Raw genomic sequence first — 15,077 nt, forward strand, 5'->3', positions numbered from 1 at the left:
CTTATAGGCCTATGTTTTTTTTTGAAAAGAAATCTGGTTTAAAATAAAGAATATACACATTATAAAAGATATACTACTTTAAAACACTTATAGCCCTATATTAAAAAAAAAGAACTCTGCTTTAAAATCATAGGAAACAATAAAATTTTTAAATGGTTTGCTTTACTTGATAATAGAGAAAACAGCAGTCTTGCAATCCAAAATGATACAAAAAAAAGCCCTATCTTTTCCTCTTTGATTTTTCTGACTCCTCATTAGTAAAGAAGCAAGTGAGCATGATTTCAATACACTGAACTTGTGAATTTTTCCTGGCTTGGGACCAGTTGCACATGCTGTTGTTCAAGTGTGCAGTCACTGGGTGTCAAAGCCAATAACTATGGGAGCACGGAGGATACAGCCTTAGCTTCATGGTGCTCCATGGCATATTTTCTCACCTTAGGTTCACCAAAGGGAAGGCTCGGACCTGTAAAACAGAACATCTGAACTGTTGGCCCAAATATAGTTGCTCCTGCTGGGCCAAACTGGCAAGAAGTTTAAGTTTTCTTTCAGTACCTGCCTCTGTGGCTTTAGACAACTTTTCTCCTTTTCTCTAGAACCTTCTACCGTTACCATTCCCTTCCCTGGGAAATTAATATTCAATAATACTGAAGATATTGTAGGACTGGAAGGTTAGGGCATTCATGAAGTCATGGAAGGTAGAAATCATTGTTGAAGCTGTCTATTTTTGTAAAATAAATTACTCCAAAAATTAGTGCTCAAACCAACAATTACAAAAAAGGATATATGATGTGATAGCATGATTTAGTTTGCAATGCATATAAATATAAAAACTTTACATTGTACATATATATTTATATGCCAATGTACACTATAATTTTTGTAAACTAAAACAATGTTAAGCCTGGTGTGGTAGCACACATCTGTAATTCTGGTATTCAGGAGGCAGACACCGAAAGATGGAGAGTTGGACAATAGCCTAGGCTGCAGAGTGAGACTCTGTCTCAAAAAACAAACAACAAATATCATCAGCTTTATCTCTTTCATGACTCTGTAGACTGAAGTTGGGCTTATTGCTGGCTTCATTTAGGGTAACTTCTGGCTAGAGTACGATGATGGCCACAGGTGGATTCCTTGGGAAACTCAGTTGAATACAGGTATATTTGAACCTCCCTCTTTGTGTTTTCCGACTCCCTCCTAGCTTTTCTGTCTGGCTTCTCTTCCATCAAGTGGAAATTATGATGTTTATGATTCATTCCTCAGACAGGTAGACATTGATATTTATTAATTACTCCTAACTGATCTAGAATACTGCTTGGGGATCAATAAAATATTTGTCCTACATCTGATTTTGATGTAGAAGACATTTCCACTTTTTAACTCCTGAAATCATTTATATGAAATTATAACTTTGTCTGCATAATATATCCTCCATTGACATAACATAGTGTATTGTTATGTCATACCTTGTTACCATGGACATTTAAATGACTCACAGAGGAAATATGAATTGAAAGGAAGAACTAACTGATAAAATACAAAACATTATTAGTCATTCTAATTGAAAGTTGGAAAAGAATAGCTGCTTGTGTATGAAAAACCACAAAGGGCTTGAAGAAACAGAATTACTTCTCCAGGAAAATTTCATGTTGTTACAATAAATGACAAGTGTCATTTACAATAACTTTGAATAAGCACCAATTTTGAATGCCAGATTATTGTGGAAAACTGAGGAAAAGATTATCTAAATAGTACGAATCTTCACGAGTCATAAACATTTCACTATTTCTCTGGATGGTTTAAGAAGAAACGATTAAGTCATGGGACAGCTGTAAAGCATAACTCTAAGATACATTGTAAAGTAGCTGAGTGTTCCATGTTACCATTTCTCTCCCTCCCTCCCTCCTCCTCCCCTCTCTCTCCCTTCCTCCCTCTCTTTCACTCTCACACACATCTAACAGACATTTTATTGAAAATCCTTCCAAGTTCTTATATTCTTGTAGCCCAGAGAGAGGGCAAACAATGGGATGCAGAGAAAATGATTAAGCATGGGATGACATTTACATGTCCATTCCCAAGCTGGGAGGGACTATAAGCTTTAAGATTTTGACATCTCTGGCTTGTATGAACAATCTACCTCAAAACATACACATGTATTTTGTGTTTGGCATCCATAATGAAAAAGTAGTGTTAACCTCTCTAGTTGTACCTCTGTTTCAGTCCTTTTAAAAGAATATTAAGCTTATTCTATCTGTGTAACAGTGTTATAATAGGCATTGTAGCGGAAAGAATAACAAAAGAAGTAAAATAATTCTTTAGTTCCTCAAACATATGGTCTTTTGGAATGGAGAAACTAAACAGAAGAAGCAAATAGCCACTTGGATCTTTTTTTTGCCACTTGGATCTTATTAAGCCCAAATCCCTGAACCCTGAGTAATAAAAGCAAAGAGAAGTAGTCTATATAAAGTCAGACTATGAAAGTCTTTGGAGACTATTTGACCTTGGTGATTTGAAGAAGGTAGTGGATATGCAGAGCTTCCATGAGGTAGATCTAGATAAGAACTAATGAAAAATAAAGTATAAAAAGGCTTTATGTTCAATTTAGGACCCTGTACATTTCCCCTGAGATATCATCCCATTCTCCCTACTCTCTTACACTCATCCAGTTGCCCCCATTTCCTGATTCATGTTCATAAATCCTGAGTGTATTTAAACTCTACCTGAGTGGATCCAATGAACTGAGAATGGATGAAGAGAGACACAGAGACACAAAACATACCTCTAATCTGGAACTGTAAATGATAGATGATGATGAAAAGCAAGCTGTTTAAAGTCAGATTCAAAGCAAGTTGTTAAGGGTCAGATTAAAAGAAAGCTGTTTCCAGAAATATTACAAATGATACTCATATTGAACATGATTCTGATTTGCTTAGAGTAATTGGAAAATGATGCTAGAGTAGAAAGAAGATGGGGAATAGTATGTTGTATGTGAGAAATTGACAAATAGATCACAGGAATATTTAGGTACTCATGAGAATCTGAAGTACTTAAAGTGATTTTACTTATGTTTACAGTTGTATTAGTTACTTATCATTGTGATGAATGCTGGAGAACAGCAATTTATATATTTATTTCTTTGTTTGTTTATGCCAGTAATGGGGCTTGAACACAGGGCCTGGGCACTGTCCCTGAACTTTTGTGCTCAAGGCTAGTACTCTGCTTCTTTGAGCCACAGCAGCTTCTCTGTGTCTTAGGAAAGAGGTGTAAGTGAATTCACATCCCTATCTTCTTTGGTAGGTAATAGGCTTATAATTCTATTTATCTCAAGTGCTTTATTTCAAAGTACCTCCTTGCATTAAGCACATTCCTGGTGTTGTACACTGACCACTGGATTCATCACTCAGTACTTTTTATTGTAACCCTATTTTCTACCTGTAACCGGATGCATTCCCAAGAAGTAGTAAATTGTACTTGGTCAGAATTCTGAGAACTTTTATACAGCCTTAATTATCCAGGATAAACAATAATTAAATAGCTTTCCTGTACTTCCTTTGTAGGATTTAACTGATGTGTGATTATGTTTTTGTCCAGAGTAGGGACAGTTAACACTAGTTTACACACAAAACCCACAGGTCTCACACAACATTCAGAAAAATTATTCACACGCAAATTAGAAAACATAAATCAAATTCAGTGAAAAATTTCTCTTCAAGAAAAATCAATTGTTGTCAGGAATTGTAACAGAAAGAGGTGTTCAAGTTTTGCCACAGATTGAAGTAGACAGAGAAGTCAGAATGTACTATGTATGCATTATAAAGTCTGTGCATTTTTACAATGTACCAGATAGGTCATTAGAAATTATTGGCTAGTGATGACAGTGTGGTTTGATATTTGCCAAATACTAAAGAGAGTATTTTCTATCCTCTTAGGAGCTAACATTCTAAATTAAAAGTTCTTAAATTTCTTCAGATGGCAAGTAATTGGGAAGCCAGTGCTCTTACCTAAAATAAAATCTCAACTGACAAAACACAACATGATTTTATGTAGCTATGAATGATTATGTTTGTTGCTCATCTTGTCCTATTGCTTATGAGAAACCAAAAAACTTGGTTAGAAAACATTAGAAATAAGACAGAGCTGCGAGGCTGAAGTAGAATGATAAGTTTAAGGCCAGAGCCTGTCTCAAGGAAAAACAAGTGAAAGAGAAAGACTAGACACAGAAATATAAAATAAAAACAAAAAGTGGCTAATAGAAAAATGCATTCCATGCTCTGGGGAAACTTGGGTTCTGCTTCTAGTGCACCATTGAAACAACCTCCTCCTCCACATGCTACTACCATCATGATGCCCTTATGAGAGTCCTTATGAATTACACAATGCAGTGTCCCTAAAAACTGTTCATGAGAAGCACACTTAATTTCTTCTCAAAGGTCTATAGGAAGAAGCCACTATGTGAGCCACTATCTGAGCAGATTTTAATTGACTGGTTTTGTGCAACCCAGAACCCAGCTCACTATAAACAAGGCTTCAGAGGTCAGTGCAGTGGGCTATGAGTAAATGGCTCCCTGTTGGTCTGCTAAACCAAAGGTAGAATTTATAGTCCCTAAAAAATAGTTTTTCTCCTGACAATGGCTTATGTCATAAATATCGATTATCTAAGTCATGATTTTGATAGCTATCAATGAGCTCAGGACCATACATATTGTTAGGCATTATAATTACATTTTTGCAAAGATGTTCTTACATCAGTTTCTGTCATAAGAAAACATTAGTAAAAGTAAACTTTTTCAGAAGAATATCTTTAGTGGAGAAAACATGTAAATTGATCAAATTATTTCCACTAATCTAATTTTGCCCTTTTTGAAAGGAGTACCATTGTGTTTTGGTGGTGAATTTCCTTAGTCTTTCACATGTAAAGATAGCAATATTGAAATATTATTTGTATTCATTTATCTGATTCTTATTTATACTTTATTTGGTACAAAGTAAGTTAAGAATCATCTTGTCTGAAAATGAATATATTGGGAGTATTTCAACTCAAGCAAATATTTATTGTTAATCATTTACAGATAAGGAAGTTTTACATACTATAAAGGTTAATGCCGAAGAGGCCATTAAAGAACTTACAATCTTATTCATGAATTTGTAATTGTTAAGATCTATATTTAGTAATTATGTATTACTTTCTTCTTAGCAGTAAGCTTCTAAATATTTTACAGTTTTTGTCATATACTCAGAAAAGCAGACTCTAAATGGTTTTTCTGGACTTGAAATCATGTGGACTATAACCCATTTTGAAACATAAATACATTACAAACTCCCTAAACAAGGTATTTGTTTTAAGGAGATAACATTCATCAATATTAAAGCTATGTAAATAAAGCCAGGCTTATATTTAACTACCTTTCCCCATGTTTCTCCCTAATATACCAAAATGCTGAGGAAAAGGTAAACAGAAAAATCTCTACAGTAGCACAAACAGGTAATCCCAGCACTCTGGAGGCTGAGCCAAAAGAATCAGAAGTTTGAGGCCACCCTGGGCTAAAAGTGAGACAACAAAAACTCACTAAATAACTTACTTTACTCAGTATCCTTTTTCAATGCTCATCAGGTATCTTCTCATATTTCATATTTAAAAATTGCTTTCGAAGTAATCATTTTTGTTACTTATTTCACCAAAACATACTTGGTAATCAAGTGGTTAGCCTTTTTTTAAAGTACTGGCCTATTTTAAACTACCCTTTCTAATGAGGTCTGCAGTTCTTTAGGATCTAGATTTTTATTTATGTGAATGGCTGTTAAATTAGCAGTGTGGTATTGACGAGCCTTTCTTTGTATCTTCGATGTATTTTCTAATTGCTAATAGACAGCACTGTGTATTTTACTCTATTCTAGCAACCAGTTCCTAGGAGCCTACCCTGGCCTGTTCATCTTCACAACAGGCCACTGTGCAATGGTAAGCTGGAGCAACTCAGTTTGTGTGAACTTCCATCCCACTCCCCGACTCTGAGAAGACTACGCGGAGGCCTTCAGTTCTCTCAATCCTTCCAGTGATCCTGAGGTGTGCTTCCGTCCCTAAGCAGAGTATGCCCATGCTTCACCAATACTGCTTGTTCTGTCCCATTCCTCAAGAAACCTCCAACCTAGACTCATCCTGTCCCCGCATTCCCTCTGCCCACGCCCCCTCCCCCCAGACCGGCTTAGCTAGCATTTGTGGGACACCTCTTGTCTGTCACTCTCCACATAAACAATTTGAACTTTAAACCTGAATATTTAAACTTTCATGTGCTAGAACTGCCCCATCTTTGTTTACCTTTTTCTTAGTACTTTGCCTTTACCACACAGGAAAAAAAGATAACATTAGGAAATACCCTCATCCTCACCTATTCAGTGCTGCAATCCTTTTGATCTACCTTACCTCCTTTCTAGAGGGGATGGAAAACGCCCACTTCCATAGTCACAGCCAAATCTTGCATTTCAGTTCCAGATTCCATCAGCTTCCACACCTCAGAGGTCTATTTCAATAACTTCTGAGTCTCAGTGGCGATTATGCAAGTGCATAGGTTTGCTAACAATCTTATTGGATTGTATACTTAATTTAGCTTGATTTTTTGTGGCTTTGATTTTAGTGTTTTAATTTCTTTGAAAAAAATACCAAAACATTTCTGACCCTTTTTCCTTGGCTTATGAGTACACTGTGGCTTCTGACAAAACAAATGAATACTAAATTTGAAAATGTGATCTGCCTTTGTTGCCTACACATCAGTTAAAGTTACCGCTTTGTGCTAGGGGCTCTCCTTCGTGATACTTAGAAAATAACAGATCTCATTTTTAAAATTTAATTTTCTGTGAGGCACTGTGGCCAACATTTAACATGGCTGATAGTATATATCATCCAAGGCATTTAAAAAGTAGGTATTACCTCCATTTTGCACTGGAGAGAATTGACTTTTAGAAAGGAATAGTAGCTACAAAGTCATAGTAATAAAAACAGCTTGGTACTGGCACAAGAACAGACCTCAGGACCAATGGAATAGAATTGAAAACCCAGAAATGAACCCACAGACCTATAGCCATCTAATCTTCCATAAGGGAGCTAAAAAAAATAGAATGGGAGAAAGACAGCCTCTTCAGTAAATGGTGCTGGCAAAACTGGTTAATCACTTGTAGAAAATTAAAGCTAGATCCTTATATATCACCCTGCACCAGAATCAACTCCAAATGGATCAAAGACCTCAGAGTCAAAGCAAACACTCTGAAAACATTACAGGATGGAATAAGAGACACTCTAGGTCTCCTTGGCACAGGCTGAAATTTTCTTAATAGAGACCCAGAAACACAACAAATCAAAGAAAGGTTGGACAAATGGGATTGCATGAAATTGTAGAGCTTCTGCATGGCAAAGGATATAGCTAGCAAGAGCAATAGAAAGCCCACGGATTAGGAGATCTTCACTAGCCATACAATGGACTAGGGTTTCATATCTAAAATATACCTGGAACTCAAAAAATTAAATCCCCCAACAACAAATCCACAAATAAACAACTGCCAATAAATAAGTGGGCTAAAGACTTAAAGAGGAACTTCTCTGAAGAGGAAAGAAGGATGGCCAATAGACACATGAAGAAATGCTCAACCTCCCTAGCCATAAAAGAAAAGCAAATCAAAACAACATTGAGATACCACCTCATCCCAGTTAGAATGGCTATAGTCAAGAACTCTAATAACAACAGATGCTGGAGGGGATGTGGATAGAAGGGAACCTTACTGCATTGTTGGTGGGAGTGTAAACTTGTTCAACCACTTTGGAAAGTAGTATGGCGATTCCTCAAAAGACTCCACATAGAGCTCCCCTATGACCCAGAAATCCCACTTTTGGGCATTTACTCAAATGATCACAAACAAGACCATACTAAAGATACCAAACAACTATGTTTATTGCAGCATTATTTACCATAGCTAAGACATGGAACCAACCCAGATGCCCCTCAGTAGATGAATGGATCAAGAAAATGTGGTATATATACACAATGGAATTCTATGCCTCCATCAGAAAGAATGACATTGCCCCATTTGTTAGGAAATGGAAAGACTTGGAAAAAGTTATATTAAGTGAAGTAAGCCAGGCGCAAAGAAATATAGGTCCCATGGTTTCCCTTGTTTGCAATAACTAGTATATGTCTGAGACAAACAGAAAAGGCCATACAAGTTGATGTTAGGCAAAATGAACCCCAAGATAAGGATTCAAATGTTTTTTTTCTTTCTTGTGATTGTTTCCAACATATTTATAAGATGACTTCTTTGTTGTTTTGTATGTACCTCCCCCAGGGTATAAGCTTTGCTTTCACTGTATTTGATGTTGATATTATTTGTGGAGGGGAAGGGAAAAAACAAACTGTTTAAGTAGGGTTACAGGTGGACCCATTACAACAATGAGATGTACAAGATGTTATGTCGAAAAACGAACTTTACAACTTTGGCAGGGTGGGGGGTGGGGTGGTGGTGGTGGGGGTGGTAGGGGGGGTGTGGGGGTGTGGGGATGGAGAGGGCAAGGGATGGTATGGGGAAACAAAGGAGGAGGCAACAATGCTTGAAAAGCTCAGGGACAGTGCCCAGGCCCTGACTTCATGCCCCAGGATGGCAAAATAAATAATTTTTTATAAAGTTACATCCTTGGTTTCTTCCCTTCAGTCACTGTTTTTCATTTCTGTAACCTTTGTCTTATACCTAAATTTATGTGATTTAGGGAAAGGAAGAGGAATCACAGAAATGGTGGGACAAAGGGTGAACCAATGTAACGGGGATACTCACTAGACACTTTACAACTTTGCAGGGGGGAGGAGGTTTGGGAGGGGAAAAACTGGGAGAAAATGAGAGATAGGGTAACACTGTTCAAAAAGAAATGTACTCATTACCTGACTTACATAACTCTAACCCTTCTCTTTAAAATAAAATTTTAAGTAACTTTAACCCTTTCTCTTTAAAATAAAATTTAAATTAAAAAAAAAAAAACAACGAATATTGGCCAGGTGCTGGTGGCTCACGCCTGTAATCCTAGCTTCTCAAGAGTCTCAGAGCAGAGGATCAAGGTTTAAAGCCTCTGGCAGGACCATCGGTGAGACTATTATTTCCAATAACTACTCAGAAAAAGCTAGAAGTGGCACTGTGCTTCAAGTGGCAAAGGACTAGCCTTGAGCAAAAGAAGCTCAGGGACAGCACCTAGGCCCTGAGTTCAAGCTCCAAAACTGGTGTGTGTGCAGGCACACACACACACACACACACACACACACACACACACACGGAATGGTGATGTAGTCATGGTATTTAATATACACTATGTATAAAAATAAACTATGCAACTTGTGGGCAAGGACGGGAGGGGAAGTCAGGGAAAGCAAAAAAAGAGGTGGCATTGTCCAAGCAGAATGCACTCATTCATTATTTGACTCATGGAATTATAACCCCTCTCTACAACTTAATAAAAACAATAAATTTAGCCCGGCACCAGTGGCTCATGCCTATAATCCTAGCTACTCAGGAGGCTGAGATCTGAGGATCGTGGTTCAAAGCCAGCCCGGGCAGGAAAGGCCATGAGACTCTTATCTCCCAATAAACCACCAGAAAACCAGAAGTGGCACTGTGGCTCAAGTGGTAGGACACTAGCCTTGAGCTGAAGAGCTGAGGGACAGCGCCCAGGCCCAGAGTTCAAGCCCCACGACTGCCAAAAAACCCCCCAAAAACAAAATAAAACAATAAATTTATGTTAAAAATAGAAATCGTGGTAGACCTCACCTAAGGTTGCCTGAACTTTGGTGGTGGCTGCTCTCAACCCTAACTCTTCATTGTACACCAGGTGATGGTGTTTTAGGTAATGTGGGAATGGAAAAGCAAGAGATCAGAATAATCAGTTTCCCACATATTTTGTGTATGATATCCTGTCCTCACTGCTGAGGACGCATCAGAGAATCCTTGTTAGAATAAGGAAGGGAGGCTCAGAGTTTTTGGTTGACCACCAGGTGTGATAGTCTGGATCTGGATCTGTAGACTGCCCCCTCCTTTTTTTGCTTTTACATTGCTATGACTTGAACCCTGGGCCTCACATATGCTCGAGATGCACTCTGAACACGAGCCACATCTCAGGTGACATGTACATTCTTTCATATTTCAAAGTAGGATAAGCTTCTGTCCTAGAATGTTGATGGTTGGCAAGAAAAGGTGAGGACAGAAATACAAAACAGGTTGGAGTGGCTCAAGTGGTAGAATGCCTGCTTAGCAAGCAAGATACCATGTTTTCAAACCTTGGCACCACAAAAGGAAGAAAGAAAAAGAAAGAGAGAAAGAGATAGAAAGAGAGAGAGAGAAGAAGAGAGAGGAAGGAAGGAGGGAGGGAAGGAAGGAAGGAAAGAAAGAAGGAAGGAAGGAAGGAAGGAAGGAGAGAAAAAGTAAGAAAGGAAGGAAAGAAGGAATGAATGAATGAAGCAGGGTGGGTTATAAACAAAATTCATACTCTCCTTAAGGGATATTTATTCTTGAATATAGAGATAGTTTTTTTCATCCTGTGGATAATGATAGAGTCTAAACTTGGTTTCATCTAAAGATCTTCATGCTAAAATAGAATAACTAGGTCAAGTATAAACATAAATGCTCATTAAAAATGAAACGTGAATTTATAAACCCATAAATGAACTGTAAAATGAAAGTATTAGTAAAGGTTGACAGTAACTTATGAAGACTTGGAAGCCTGTCTATCAAACTCTTATTGGATAACTCTGTTAAAACACAAAAGAAAACACAAGGAAAGTGAAATACCACACTTAGTTCCCAATCACAAAAATTCCTACTTTTGCCCTAGAGTATGGTGGCACACGTAGGTAATCCCATAACTCAGGAAGCCGAGGAAAAAGGATCAGGAATTTGAAGGCACCCTGAGTAACATCCTGTCTCAATAAACAAATTAAAAAATTCCAAATAAATAAATAGAATCCAGTCAGATTACAGCTCATGCTTGCAATCCTAGCTACTTGAGATTCTGAGAACAGAGAGTCATAGTTTCAGGCAAATCTGGGTGGAAAAAATCCACGAGACTCCATCTCTATAGAGGGAAGGTAGAGGGAAGGTTAATGCCTATGATCCAGAAAGACGGAAAGCCTAAAAGTAGGTGAGTGGTGGCTCAGACACACGCCCACGCAGGCAAGGAGGCCCAATCTCAAAAATAACCAGCAAAAAATGGGGGCTGGAGGCATGGCCCACATAGTAGAGTACCTGCTTAGCAAACGTCTAGGCCCTTAGTTCAAACCCTCGCACCACAAAAAAAGTCCTTCTAATCTTTTCTATCTAGAAAGACTTTACATAAAGTATTTAGAACCCTTTATCCATTGAAGAGTATTTTAAGATACTTCACCAAACTGTGTGGGAAAAATAGGATTCACTAGGAGAGAAAATAAGTGTAGGGTTATACGCTGTTTAGAGACAGGGGACATAAGAAGGCCAGGACACTTGAGCTCTGTCCTTGAGTCAGTTATGTTGCCACAAATGAATATTTGGTGAGAGAAATGAACACACCCTTGTTTTGGTTCATTCAGAAATTCTTATGACTCATACACATGTGATTGTGAATGCTACTTTCAGAGGTTACCAGATCTTACATGCTTTTAGAAAAGAAAATTTAACACATTTTCCCAGAAAGCACAAATGCATTACTCAAAAAAAAAGATAAAGTATATCAGGACATAAATTATTTCATAACCTGCCCTGGCTAAACTTGTGTCTGGCCTCGGGACGGAAGCCCGTAGGACCTGAGCTCTGAGGAGGCTGTGCTAGTTGAGTCACTCAGGGTGTGTCCATACCTGCCATCTCACAGGGCACCTGCTCTCGTGTGCCTCTGGCAGTCTCCATAACCTCCATGGGAAGTTCCAAAGGGCACACCCCGAGTCCTGGTCATGTCAGTTGTAGTTCTCAATTTAAAAAACTAAGAGAACTAACAGCAACACTGAGATCCTGGCAAGTCTGTTGTGTTCTAACCAGAAGTCTGTCTTTTTAACTACTCAGAGCCTCTTAAGCCTGGCTAGAAGTAGGCTCCACCCCCTCTCTTCTTCTCTTTCATCTTAGTGGGAGTCCAGTTTGCTCTATGGTTGAGGGGGGGGCAACTGTGCTGACAGGAATGGGAATACAAAACAGATTTGAGGCCTGGGTCCAGGCGGGTATCAGACTGTCCTCGTGTCTTTGGTGCTGAGAGATAGTATATTCCTTTTCCAGGACTCACTCTTTTGCTACCACCTGGACATAAGCGCCCAGCTGAATCCGTGGAGTTGAAATCAGATTTACAGTCAGAAAACCTTTCAAAGATCATCTTGTTCAGCCTGAATGTTAGAGAAACATGGGGTGCAGGGAGCAGTCACTCATCCAAAAGCATGTAGCCTATTTGTAGAAAAACCTAAGCAAGAACTTCAAATGTTTCCAACAGTTAATCCAGAGCTTTTCTTTGACTGAAATAAACTTCTTTCCTTATAATGGCTTGTGGAGCCATATAAGGCCCATCAACTAATGTTCTGTAGTTGGGTAAGGGGTGATTAAGGTGTTGCTTCAAGGACTAACAATGCCATTTTTGTATTGAATTTCTACAGGTTACCACTGTTTGTGGCCAGAACTGTTATATACTATCTTGTTTTTAAACTTTCATGTGAAATTCCTAGCTAATAGCCAATAGCTTTTGGATTCTCAGAAGGTCCCAAGTTCAGGAGACCAGAATAACAGTGTTTTTGCCTTGGGACTCTATACTGAAAAAATGTCAGAATTCAGTACCAAGGTATCTTCCTAAAGAGATGAACAGAAGTTTCATACATGTCTACTCCATTCGCTAAACCATTCCTCTGTCCTACCTTCATGTATTCTACTAATTACTGCTGGGTATCAGGACTGCTCTGAAGAGAGTGAGACAATCGCCTTTGAGCATTTTATAGACTGGTGGGGTAATGCACAAAAGTTACAATACGATGGGATAGTTATAGCAGAAGTATATACATAATTCTAAAAGAAAAAACAATAGAACAGTGTCCTAGAGGTGTCAGGGAGGTAGGCCGGGAGGCACCGACTGAAGAGTGTGTTCACTCTCAACACATTGCCAAGCACATTCTAGTTCAGCAAACAAAATCAGGGCTATTTTTAAAAAGCTCTGAATTCTAGTGCTCATCCCAGGAACTATGAAAAGTGAATACTCAAGTACTACATAATAGTGGAGGTGAGTGACTTCTAAAATGAATAGGGTGGAGAAGCAGAAAGGGGCTGGGATGAGGACATGAGCTATTTTAATTGACAGAAAGTGATAATGGGGCAGCAATATGAAAACAGTTGGAAGGCTGGCCTAGTATGGCCTCAAACCACAATTCTCTCAATCTCTGGCTTCCAAATAATTAGGATTTTAGGCACCTGGTTCCAAAATTTCTTAATAAACATCAGGTCAAGGATGAGATTAGGCTTGAGGAAGCGCATTCAAACTGATATGGAGATTGGCCTGAGCTAGGGAGAGACTAGAGCCAAGAAAACCACAAACACATCAATGAAAGTCAAAGGTTGAAGGTAGTCATTTAATATCTGAATTATTGTTTACAACTGGTTGACTCTTCATAGTGAGCACTAGGATAGACTATGTTGAGATTGGTGATGGCTACACTCTGATTTAGGGGTCAAAGCATGACAGAACATAAGCAGAGTCAAGAGGGAGGAACGGTACCACAGAATGCGTGCTTAGTATTGCTCCCGAGCACTTTCCCGAAGGTCTCGCAGGAGTGGCAATGCCTCATCCGCCTGGCAGCTCATTCCCAACCCACACAGGCTGATCAGCCCATGAGCAGGCAGCCTTTCAGACCAGCTGCATCAGGATACAGCTCAGCTGTGAGTGATGTCTTGATGACTACACACAAAATTCTGGGTCAAGTATTTAACAAATGAGGAGAATCACTTGTTAGTTGAGTTGGCATTCTACTGGATAGCAGAGTATCACCATTTAGACTGATTACCAGCAGGACACAGCTTGCCTCTGTGAAACATCATGAATTCAGAGACATTTTAGGGGCACAGATTAGAGTGGGACTTGCGTGACCAGTTCACTGGTGATTCATCATATGAATTCCCTGAGACTATGCACTGTCTTTGTTTCCCTATGGCACTAAATCCATTGTCTAAGACAATAGGTTCTCAATAAACCCAGGATGAGGGAGTAAATGTGACCTTCAAGGACTTCGATGTGTTTTCATCTCTTAGTGTTCCCGTTTATAAACAAAGAACAATGTGTATTTGTAGCTACCACTATAGGGTTGTAGTGAAAAGTAATCTAAGTTCTAGTGATTACAATTAAAACACATTTCAGTAATTGTTTATGGACAGAACGGCTTTGTGCTACAGTACCATTGCCCCTCTATCACTGTGAAGGATTGCTTCTAAGATATTCCCCAAATCTGTGGCTGCTCAAGTCCCTCATGAGATGATGTGATATTTGTTCATGACCTACATACAGCTTCTTATATACTTTAAATCATCTTAAGACTACTCACACTGCCCACACAATATAATTCTATGTAAATAGCTGTCCTATATAGCTTAGGGAAAATGACAAGGGAGTAAGTCTGTACATGTCCAGTACATGCACAATTTTTTTCTATCTATTTTAATTCCAAGGTTGGAATAGTCTATGGATTCAGAACCCATTGACCCCTAGGGAGAACATAATGCATGTTGAAATTAACTATTAACCAAGAGAGAGAGAACAGCCAGAGTATTCACAGTCAAAGATTCTTTTGAATTTGCTACTAACCTTCTATGTAAGCTTAATAAATTATTTTTCCTGTAATTTCAATGTTCTTTCCAAAGTCTATAACAATTTTTTTTATTGAATTCTCTATTTCCAAAGCTACAAACTGAGCCACAAGGCTTTTTCTTTCCTCCAAATTTTACCTCTCCCGTCTCTTATTTGTACCTTAAAATCTTCCTCAAAAAGTAATATGATGGACAAGCTGATACTAATTTTTCCTTTTGGTTTAAACTTCTATATGCTACTTGGAACTGCAATTCTCAGATCTCAGCCA

This window comes from Dipodomys merriami, unplaced genomic scaffold (genome assembly GCF_024711535.1).
Source record: "Dipodomys merriami isolate MVZ:Mamm:240054 unplaced genomic scaffold, mDipMer1.0.p SCAF_81, whole genome shotgun sequence".
NCBI classification, from domain to species: domain Eukaryota; kingdom Metazoa; phylum Chordata; class Mammalia; order Rodentia; family Heteromyidae; genus Dipodomys; species Dipodomys merriami.